The sequence below is a fragment of the Colius striatus genome, chromosome 18, assembly GCF_028858725.1.
Source record: "Colius striatus isolate bColStr4 chromosome 18, bColStr4.1.hap1, whole genome shotgun sequence".
NCBI classification, from domain to species: Eukaryota; Metazoa; Chordata; class Aves; order Coliiformes; family Coliidae; genus Colius; species Colius striatus.
The window spans coordinates 5,612,125-5,624,305 of record NC_084776.1 but is presented as its reverse complement, the minus strand read 5'-3'; positions in this window follow the sequence as shown (position 1 = coordinate 5,624,305).

The following is a 12,181-nucleotide window of genomic DNA, read 5'->3' as shown; positions in this document are numbered from 1 at the left end:
CTCAAGCTCCCCCTCATGGTCTCTGCATGTACCAGCAGATTGCTGGTGTCATTCAAGATTATGAAGTTCATATAGAGTAGGTCAAATTGTGGTTAACACAAGTTTGCAAGTTAGTGAGGAAGAAGAAATGTGAGGATTATTTTCCACAGAGGGCATTCAAATAATTTACCTCCATATTCTCTCTTTATTTCCAGTTCCTCCTTCTTCAACTTGTAGCTGAAGTTAACAAATACAGCTTGGTCATGAAAACATGAAAGGAGCAGATTGTAACTTTTAAATTTATGGTAGAATTCTACTTAAAAGATGATAAAGTATCAGTAGAGGGAAGAAGATAACATGACTAGTCTATCCTGTAATGAAAAACAAGTCTTGTCCTGCCTGTGGTTGCAATGCTAAGTGGGTTTTCATCTAATGTGCAATCAGAGCACCCTGTGTGAAAAGAGATGCTTGCTGATGATCAAGCACTTGAGAAACAAGAATGCTCAGCAGGTTTTAAAGGAAATCAGGTGAAATCTTCCTCCAGATGCCACTGCTTCTTTATATACTGCATTGCACTGATAGAATACAATGATGTATCATCTGTCATGTCAGCGTATGACACAGTGTATTTGTGATGAATAATGTCCCAAACACAAATTTCTTTGCACCACAGTAGAATTTATCCATCTTATACTCCCCTTGGCCTATACATAATCAAACCCATCAGGCATGATTTTACACAGTGCAGAGGTACAGTATCGATCCTGTGTTAGTGAGATCAATGCTTCGTGGCCTCTGGGTTACCTTTGCCACGTAGCAGGATGGAAGCTCAAGAGCCAGGTTGGATGGTTCATCACAACCTGAAGATCAAGCTGTGATGAGGTGTGAAACCTGATTGAAGGATCCTTTGAAACGAAACATCTGTTGCCAATGACTGCCCTCAATTACAGAGTATATAGGTTGAACATGAGGTAAGGGTGCTGAATTAAGTGCTGGAGAACAACACAGTGGGAGCTTTTGGTGGTGTCTTCCCAGAGTCAGAGAAGGTTAAGGAAGAATGAAAGGTTAGTGAGAGGCTGAGCAGAGCCTGGAATGCATGCATGTCTTCTCAGAAGGAGATGTGAGGAGCACTTTTAGAAGAATATATTTCCAGACACATTCATTTACATGGACTGCAGTACAGCAGGATTGTGAGAATTACTTCTGGATATGGAGGTACTGATTCTGTTTTATTTGGTAATGGCTAATATCAATAAGTCTTGCTGATCTAACTAAAATTTTGGAGTTGGTTTTATTTATGTGGAGAGTAGAGTTAAGGAAAGGAGATGCTATACCATTATATAGTTGTGTTCCATGTAAGGAAAATATTTACTATCTCTTGTGTTGAACTGAGTGACAAACAAATAAATTTGGGGCATCTCATGAGGGAAGATGGAGAGGCATCTTTTAAGTACTCTTATTTTTCTTAAGTGGTTTTATACCGTTGCTCCAAGATCTGAGCCACCTATTCCTAAACAATGAATATTATGCCCTTAGGTCTTCTGCTTGATTGTAGCAGATATAGCTGATTGCCTTTGTTCCTTGTTTGAGATGATACTGGACTGGAGGAACAGTATGTGAATAAGAGAGGACTCTCTTCTGTGGGCTAGCAAAGTACTGTGTGAATATTTTTTGAGGGGAAAACAGGGGCTCTGCAGTCTTTCAGCTCATTCAGCCACTCACTAGCAGAGAATGCAAAATTTACAAGGCATGTGCAAATTATTTTTTGCAGGGGAAAAAGGAAATTCAAAGGAAAACTGCAACTGAGGGAGCAAGAAGGAGCCTGATTTTCACATTGTGCTCACTAGCCCTTTCCCTTGTGCCAGACTCTGCTCACAAGGCAGTGCATTTTACTCCTATAACCTAAGGCTATGCCTGAAGGCATCTTTTAGTATTAGCCATTTATACTAAACCTGCACACCTGAGACCAGACATGATAGTTGAAAAGATTTCACAGCAGAAAAATCCCAGTCTATCTGTGGTTCTCTAATAAAAGAAAGAAAGGTAAAATCTAGTTGGCTTTGTTTATAAAGGGAATATTTCTCTTAAAAGGAATAGTTTGCTGCCAGTCTGTATTAACAGAGACTTTCAAAAGCAATTTTTAAAACCAGTGACATGTTGCCCTCTCCCTCCTCACCCCTTCAACAAACAGGTTGGTTGTGCATATTTAAGTTCACTACATTTCCTGACACATCTTTTTTTTTATTAAGTTATGCCTATTTAATACTATACCTGCTATTTTACAGATAGCAGAATATTTAATTCTTTGATGCTTCTTTAGAAGGACCTAATTTATAGTAGCAGTAAAAGCAATCTGCTTTAGACAGAGTCCCTTTGATGGGGAAAATTCAATCAGATATCTTAAAAGTGATTTAACAGATTTCTGAGAATTCTTTCTTGTGTTTCTGCCACTTCCCTGAACATCTTTAGTTGGCACTCTTTGTGCTTGTGCTGTATGTGGGTGACTTGGGAGACAGACTCCTGTGTGACAGTGTTAATTTCTTTTTTAAAAACTACAAGAGACCCATCTACCCCGAGAGAAACTCTTAGTATAACATTTTTGTAGCCCAGTCATGTTATAAAATCCTCTTTTGGAAGTGAATGGCTGGGTTCCTGCTCACTCTCATTGTAAGAAAGGATGAGGTGCATAAATCTGCAGCTGCCACAAATCAGTAGTTAAGATGATAGGAAACAACAGGTCAGCTTTGCAGCTGAAGCTTAAATTTGAAGGCAATTCTTACTTTAAACCTTGATGTGGTTTCTTGGAAGCTAGTTTGTTAGTTAGTATTCTTTCTTTGTCTCTAAATAAGTAGTGGTGCAGAATTAGAAGTTGTCTGAGAAAACAAAGGATTATGTTCATGCAACAAAATGATTTCCTAGAATAAAAGTTGGGAGTTCTTGGTTGAAGTAACTTATTATTGTTTTTCCATCTGTGATAGTATTGTGCTTTGTTACTGAGAAATAATATGCTATGATGAGCCTTAGTCAGGGCTTTGTGCTTGTTTATATAAGAAAATAGCAGCTCGTCCTTTTGTAAGGAACACAGTCAGTGTGTGACTAGCCAAAATCTACTACAGGCAGATTTTCCTCAATAAAGACTATGAACCTGAGAAACTTCACAATTTGATTGCTCTAGAGTGTGTAAAGGGGTTTTTGTTTACCCCTGCGTGTTGAGGTTTTTAAACTGACACTTTTTCTACATTGTTAAATTTTCTTTATTCCCATGTTTGCTCCTGAACCCCCAGCTCTGATGTGGCACCTTTCCACTGCCTGGAGCTCAGCTTCTTACCATTTGGATGATAAGAGAAAAACAACAGTATAAATCCCTTTATGCAATGCAAATGTTTTTGTGCTGTGTAGTCACTCAGGGCTGTTTTGATGGAAGGAAGGTGGTGGTAAGAAAATGACACTCTTGAACCCAGAACAAGTTTAATATCCCTGTTATTACTAAGGAACTGTGGTTCCTTTCTTTTAGGTGATGCCTAAAGCACTTCTCAGCCTTACTGCAGTTTTCTTAGGGATTTTTTGCTACTAGTGCCTGTGAAAACAAGGTGAAAACTTAAACAGAAAAAAACACAGAAAAACTCTCAGCAAAACAAATGCACAAGGGAAACTGGTTCCTTTTTAAGTCAGTAGGTAAGCCTTAAAGGACTTGCAGCTTCCTCTGAAGTGCTGTTAGCAGAAACAAAAGAAAACAAATGGAAATAATACAGCCTCAGTGCAGACCACTTCACATTATAGTTTAAACTCAATGATTTTTGTTCTTCTCAAAACATCAGAAAAATCTTAAGTTGTAGTAAAAGTGAGATTACTGAATTCCACAACTGAATCAGATTCCTCCTTTGGCTTCTCTGAGGCTTCCTGCTAGGACAGAGTCTGTAGGGCTGCACTGTTCCTAACTAGTAGGTTAAAAAAGATGCTCTTTCTAGTTTCCTCTGTTCCAGGAGGTTTTCAAAACCCACCTTGACATGTTCATGTGTGACCTGATCTAGATGGACTTGCTTTAGCGGGGGAATTGGACTAGATGATCTCTAAAAGTCCCTAAAACCCCTACCAGTTTGTGATTACCTCAGTATAACAGTGATGCCCTTTCCTGGTACCCATCTCAGACCAGCAGAGTTTGTTTCCTGGATGGTAAGATTTGCACTCAACCACAGACAATTTCCCTGGATTCTCATGTCTTTTAAGGTGTGGTAACAGAGTAATAATAGACCTTGTAGACTTAGCTATTAAGGAATGGATTTTAAGGGAGAGTGTAAATATGCTGGATACTTCATGAGGAATGCTAGTGGAGAGGAGAAGGAAAATGAGGAGAAAACATAAGAGAATAGTTGGCTACTGTTAAGTGCAGTGTTGGTGCTGCACTGTGCCGAGGGTTAGTGGCAAGAACAGGTTAAAACTTGTCATGGTGAGAAAATATTTGTGAAGGCTTGATGGGGATGTGTGTTTGCAAGTAGAGGAGGGCTTTTTCAGTTCCTCAGAAATGGCTGTGCTCCTTGGGGTAACAGTCCAACCAAAGGAAACTTCAGGAGAGGAAGTGAAGAAGATGTAAGAATCCTACTGAAACTGCAGGGAGTGTCCCTTAAGGTGAACATAGTTATACAAGCTGAGGATTAGCCAGGATAATAAAGAAAGGCTCTCAGGATTCGACGTTGCTTCTAAAATCTAGTTGTAAAAATCATACGTGCTGGATCACAGAGCTCTCATACTCCTTAAGGCAAGAGACATCACAGGCCAGTATGTTAGTATGACTATCACTTTCTACAATATTTGAATGTTATGTAACTTTAACAGATTCCTAGGTAAATGAAAAGGTACTGAGAGCAGTTACAATAAATTCATTGTTCTGAAGATTTGTGTTGGAAAGTTGAGTTTAAGACATTAAGAAAAAGACTATTATAAAGCTGACTGGAATATTCCCTTCTCCCAGGGAATATCACATTCTAGACTGGAATAACTACTCCACTACTTACCATGCTGGTTTAAACTCAACAGAAGTTATTCAGTCTTTCTTTGCATATTGGAGACACTATTTTGCACCAGGGTAGCTGCAAAAAAGTCATTTATTATTGAATGTTTTTAAGAACTGACTCCCTCCAGTAGCAGAAAGGCAATAATAAAAAAATCAAAACAAACAGGCAAAAAACTCAGAAGAAAAGAAGGAATTGTGATTATATTTTAACCACAAAACAGTATTTTGCAGAAAGAGGAGAAATGCAGTGCTTTGTAAGTGTACCTGTCTACGTACAGAGTAAGTTAGGGGAAGCCATGCTGCATGTGTCTGGTAGTTAACACATACTGGATAATTTTAAAGGTTCTCTACACCAAATAGAGCAGGTAGTGAGCTAGGTGTGTTACACATATGAAGATGTATATGATGTTGTGCCCTAAAACTACTTGAAAGATAAGGTACTATGAGGGAAAAGAGGAACATGGAAACAGTGAATGGCATATTCTTTGCACAAAGCAAGTTAAAATTGTTTTGGATATAATGAATGGTGAGTATTTAACTGCCCATGATGTTAGTTGTTGAATGCATCTGAAAAAGCTGGCTCAAATATTTTCTTGTAAGACTGCAGTCCGGTTGTGAAGAGGACTAGCCTGATGACTTGGTGCCACGACTTCTTACAAGATGTTCCTTTTGCTGCTTCTGTTAGGAATCAGATATACATTCAGTATAGCAGTTTTATTTTACTGAGCAAAGTAACTTCACTGCCACATTAAACCCTACTTACAATTGCTTAACCGATCAGACTCAAGTTGTCTGCTGAAGGCAACAAGCTTCTAACAATGCTCAAATTGCATCCCTTTTAAAAAAATGATTCACTACTAACAAAGAGACTCAGAAAACACAACCTCATGCTGTGATTATATTGTAGAAATATTCCCAAACACCCAGATGGCTGTGCTGGCTGAAAAAACAATTCTAAAAATGCTTCAAAATACTTAATACAAAAGGTGTAGCTGACCTAATGCTAAGCACAGTACATAGAAATTAATCATTCATGTTAGTTAAGCATTCCAGAATGTGATGTGCAGGTACATTTTTCTCTTTAACACTAAAATGTCTTTATTGCTGTTTGTATTACTTTTTTTTTTAACCTCCAGTGCTGATACCAAAGGAAACTGGAGAAGTTTGTTATAGAAACAGATCGTGCCAAGGTTTCCAAGTAGTTGTGCCATTTAAAGCCTATAGAAATCAATCTGAGATTTTCTCATTGACTTTAGATACATTTTTACACAGCTCTGAATTCAGATATAGGTCTACATTTCAACAAGTAGGAAGAAATACAGTGTAGAATAAAAATAATAAGAATGCTGAGAAATATTTTGACCAAACTCAATAGAGACCAGCTCAGAGTTCTTAAAATCTCTGTGAGTTTGATTTGGAGAAAAATTTTCCAAAGCATCTTAAAGATCATTGCCACTGCCACTCATATGGTTAGAAACATTCTTTCTTTGACTACTCTTTATTCCTAAATTACATAAAGATTACTAAAATAAGAAAACTTGCACAGGCAATTACCTGACCTGCCAACAGAGCCTGCCTCTTGACCAGATTACCACAAAACCCCAACAACCTAGTTGGAGAAAGTAATAAAAATACATACATGTTAAAGTACATTTCCTCAGGAGGTCTCAGGCTTTAAAAGGACTGAGATGTATGGAATTTCCTATTTGCTTGAGTTACATCTGTAAGTAATATAATCTTATACAGGTATGGTATACTAAAAATACAATAGAGAAGTACTCTAAATATACAACTTGACCCAAAGGTCAGGCTCAGATGGTAGAGGCACTTCTAGCTTACTAGATTGCTTCATAATGATGTTTTGAAAATGTAAGTTCAACTGTGGTGCTCTCTAGCTCTTATAGTTGTAACAAGATGTAGAGCTTGGTGTACTAGTGAGACTAGATACAGATTTTCTCTTCAACTAGAGAGACTCTTGCTGGTATATGCTGTTCTTTATTTTTGTCCCAAAGGCAGATATGTTCATTTAATTGGTAACTGCAGTACCTCTGCAACTCCAGGTGTTTATCGTTGGACTTGAAGGTTCATGAGGGGTGGATTTGTATCTGACAGCCCACTACCATTGCAAAAAACTATTGTCAAAACAGATGGTTACTGTATGACATAAATCATCGAGCCCTTACTTAACTTTAAAGCTGTTCTGTTGCAATAATGTCACAATTGCCAGAGTCTTTGTTTTCCTTCAGTTAAATATGTAGTTAAGACCTTTTTGTTAATAAGGTTAAAAAAGAAAATCTTTCTTCTTTAGATGACTAAAAGAAACTCAATGTCCTAAACCAGATTGTCTTGATAGAACCGGTGTTGTTTTATTGACAGAAATAAAATTGAGAAGACCTATTGGCTGAAAATCCTCAGTGCTAAGCACTGACTTGTATGCAGCTTGCAGTCAGGAGCTAATAAACAGAGAAATACAAATTTCCCATTGCCTGCTCTCATGCTGAAAGTTTCAGTCAATGAATACTCAGGAAGAACTCTACATGTAGTGAAATAATAAAGCCTACGTTGTCCCTATGCCTTGTCATCAAGCCATTCTAAAGCATTATACAAGCACTGTAATAAAGTGTTATGGAAGGAAGGTACATCAATGATGTGTTGCAGCAATTCTTAGAGCTTCCTTCCTAGTATGAGAAGTAACATGAGAGAAAGGCACAAAAATGCTTGTTTGAACTTACATCAAAGCAGGTGATAGTGGCTGCTGTGACTTCATCAGAGATTGGTACTACAGTGCAGTGGGCAGGGTAAGGGTATAATTTTATCCCTGTTCAACTGAGAAACTATTGTGAAATAACCTGTTCAATGTGGGATCCTGGATGTGAACACAGCTTCTCTAAACAGCCATTACCTGTGCCATGAGGTTGCCCTTACTCCCTTGTTTGTCATATGTACAACACCTTAATGAATCAGTATTATGTGTCCTTTCTGTTTTTCCAGGGATTCCCTTCAATGCTGGATAACCTGCAATGCTCATCAAACTACTTCAGTAGTGCTTTGTGTTATTTATTGGTCATTAAATGTGTCCTTTGTGGTTCTCTAATTTAATTGGATTTTTAAAATTTGCCTCTGTTTGTCTTTGGTATATTGCAAACACAGTTAATTGCATGTGAAAGTATTCCTCCTAGAATAACAGTAATAGAAACCAGAATATTATGCCTGTTTTCCCTACTTATCATGCAACAGCGTGCTTATGTACTGTGCACTTTCTTATTAAGCAGTAGCCCAGCATTCAGCAGGATCAAGAGATGTGCCATCAGCAGAGATTGTCTTTATTTAGATTACAATTTCTTTTTTTCATTTTTCCTTTCATTTCATAGTTCAATCCAACCTCATTCAGCTTTCTGTCCTTTTTATCCCTTTCCAGTTATATATGTGAATATCCTTCCTTGGTACAAAGAGACTAATTCCAAGTGGCTAGTTTGCTGACTGATCTACTTAAAATCATAAACCACAGAATCTCTTATTGGCCCTTACAGCTAAATTTATTGGTAATATTTTTTTCTTCAGAAGTACAGTTACCATAGTACTGTTGCCAAGGACTGTGACATTGCAATCTGTGTGATGATATGCTTTAGAGGTTACCATTGAGCCCAAATCTATGGATACGTCTATGATATATTTAAAGTAGCAGGTCCCAGGCTTTCATGAGGCTTAGGTCATCCTTTCTTTGGGTGAACTGTTTCTTCATATTGATGTTTCTAGATGTGCAATAGACATGAAGAATGCAAGGCAGGCTTGGCAGCTGGGGCTACGGTATCAGAATAGGGGGAAAAAAAAAGAGTCAAAACGTATTCACCTTTTGCCAGAAGGTGTGATTCAAGAGAAAAATATTATGAAACTGCTGTCAAAGTCTGGTGGGTCAGAGACCTGTAACATTTGTCATTCAGCCCTTTTGGTGTTTTTAAATGACAGTTCAGAAAAACAAAGCAGACTTGTGTTTTCATGACAGAACATTTGATTTATTTTTTTCTGGAGGAGGTAGCAGGGTAGTGCAAAACTATACCACAGGGCACTTGTGGATGAGCTGTGTGCTGCTGCTTTTTGATTTTATTTCTTTTTAAACTAATAGGAGATGAAATGAAAGAGCCAGGTTAATTTTTAGGCAGCTTGACTGGATCTCAACATTACTGGGAATGCTTATTGACTAAACTCCTATGAAAAAGACAAAACATTAAAAAAAATAATCTTAAGCCCAAGTATCACAGCAGCCCAGAGCCGATGCTCAGGATTATCTAGCAAGTCCATTTGGTAGCAATACCCTTAATTTGATGAATGGAAAGATGTTCACTACTCTGAAGTCTTTCTGCCACATGTTTCCATCTGCTTCATGTGAAGAGCTATCTGACTAGGAGCTTCTACAAATTCTCTGAAGGGAGGTGATGTAGAATAGTTGTGTGAGAACTCATACTTGTAAATTTGTAAAACCACTTAATTTTGGTTGTAGTTGTTTTAGGAGGTTTGAAGACTTGATCAACAGACCTTTAATCCAACATTCATAAACAGTGAAGATTTAGAGTAGATCATCCAAAACAAGCTTGATTTAAAACAAGTCTGATAAGTAAGATTTTATCTGAAAGAGAATTTCAACTGATAGGCTCTTTAATGCAAAATAAAGACAAGCTCAACTCCTCTCCTATGCTGAACCCACCCTATTGATGTATTCCTATAAAAAGTTTGCTTTGTCTTATTTGCCAGTTCTGTTATAAGATTGAAAGTTGACTGTCATTAGTTCTTGGAAATAGCAGAAATAACTCTTTACCATTGTTCTAGCAAGACTGGCATAATAGGCAAAACTACAGAAGATAAAATCCTGCTTTGAACTTCTATTGATAAAGGGCAGATGTTTTATCTTGGTAGAAGACAAGGTCATTTCTTTTATAAAACTTGGCTGCTATGTAAATACAAATCTAAGTGGAGCAAAGAATGTTTTTTTTCTTTCTTGATTTATGATGTGACCCAAGTCCTGTAGTGTCCTTCAGGTCTGATTTAATGCTGGCACAATCTCTTGGTTTGACTTTGCAGTTATTGGCCATTTATCAAGAAAATGGGTGGATTTGATCTATTATTTTCTCAGGTGGGCCACCTTTCCTACTATGTGCTTAACAAAAGTTCAGAGGGATTCAAGCCAAAAAGAATGATTTTCCCTTTGATTCATTTATTTATTTATTTTCCCCTTTTTGACTTAAAAGTTTTCAGTGTAATGGGTAAAAGTCAGAAGAAACATATCTTTTCTGATACTGAGTTGTCCACATAGACCAGGCCAAAGATATGCTGAACCACAAAAACTTTGGCACTTCCAAACACATGTGGATTCATCATTTGGAAGGAATCCACAGGAAGTAGTGAAATCAAGAAAAAATGATAAGACATAGGCATTTCAGAAATATCTTCTGTTGTCTTCTTTCTAAGCACATAGACATGACCTTTGAATAGTATGAAATACATTGAAATGTCTTGTGCCAGTTTCAGTGGTGAGAGGAAGAGCCATGGGAATTTGCCAGTGCAGCCATTTCCAGTTGTCTTCAAATGAATCATTAAAATCCTGATAAAAATGCACAACAATGAGGAGGCTATTTGATTTGACACTTAGGGTGAATTGCCTGGGAAATTACCTGCTTGTTCTACCTGGGTTTAATTACAAACATTTAAATGATTAAGAAGTTCACCTCACCTAAGGAGAATTGGATACAACCATTTTGTCTCCTGTTGAAATAATGTCTGTTCCTCCAGCTGCTGGAACTGGATAGTCTTCTGCTGGGATTATTCCAGACACTATTATAGACAACAAAACAGTAGAAGTGAGAAGAGTTCCTGTGCTAGATTATGGTTAAAGCAGACTATAGATTTGACTGCTAGTATGCTTCCTTATGAGATATATATGTAACCTGAAAGAGAGAGGGAAAGAGGATGAATATCGTGTCAACCTCAGCAAGGAGAAATCTCTTCAATCTGCAATTTAGAGGTCCTTCCTAGTCATAGAATCATAGAATGGTAGGGGTTGGAAGGGACCTTTAGAGCTCATCTAGTCCAAACCCCCTGCAGAAGCAGGTTCACCTAGATCAAGTCCCTGTGTGAGGAGCCTGCGAAGCTCAGTGCTGACAGACTGCATGTGTTTAAGCTACTAAATGTTTTCACTTCCCACTGGCTTCATCTACTTTGACACTGAGAACCTTGCAGTATTGAGCTCTAAATAAGTTGGTGCATTGTCACATCTCCCTGAATAGATGGCCAAGTTGTAGCTGAATTTTATTAACCTTGTCTAATTTTAACTGTGGGCTAAACTCTACTTCCTTTGCTTCCTGTTGGTTCCACCTCATCTAATCTATTGTCTCTGAAGCACTAATCTACAAATAAATTTACTGATTTGAATTCAGTGTAAAGTGTAGAAACCATTCAGGAAGCAAGGGGAGATTTTGATACAAACAAACACTAAGTGGTCTCTAGTTACAAATATTAAAATGGAACTGTTATGCCATACTGCCATTGAAATTAATCATGGAGAAGCTGGACATGAACTGTGTTTTTAAACAACATAAGGTAAATAAAAGCATAAGTTATGCTGCTACAGTCATCTGGAGATGTGACAAACAGCAGGTTTGGCTGAAACTAATGCATCCTGGACTTTGAGGTGTGAAGGCAAGGGTGACAGACTAGCTCACCTGGACCTACTTGGCATTGTTATAAATGGCAGTGTGGTTACTAAGACAGATGGTCAGTCGTGCTAGGAACGACAGGGCAGGTAACTGCCAGCACAATTTTTGCTGCTTGTCACTTTCTCTTGGGATTGATGTCAGCTACTTCTGCTAGTTGGGTGTTGTAATGATCATGACTTGACATCTTCTTATATGTGGACCAAGCTGAAGTACAGAGTTGATGTCCTGACCACACAATGACCTATGGAACTCAAGCTGGGATTTTTCCATTGTTTCCAGTCTTTTATCAGTCAGTTTATACAACTTGGAATTTGCTTTAATACTTATGGCTCTATTTGAAGGACTTAGCATTAAAGAAATAGGGCAGAAGTCAACAGATGTTGTGGTAGGATGTTTTAGTTGGGACTAAAATGCAAGAAGACATTTAGATAGAAATTGCATCTGAAACAAGTAACTGCTCTGCCTGAAACTTGTTGGAAAATAA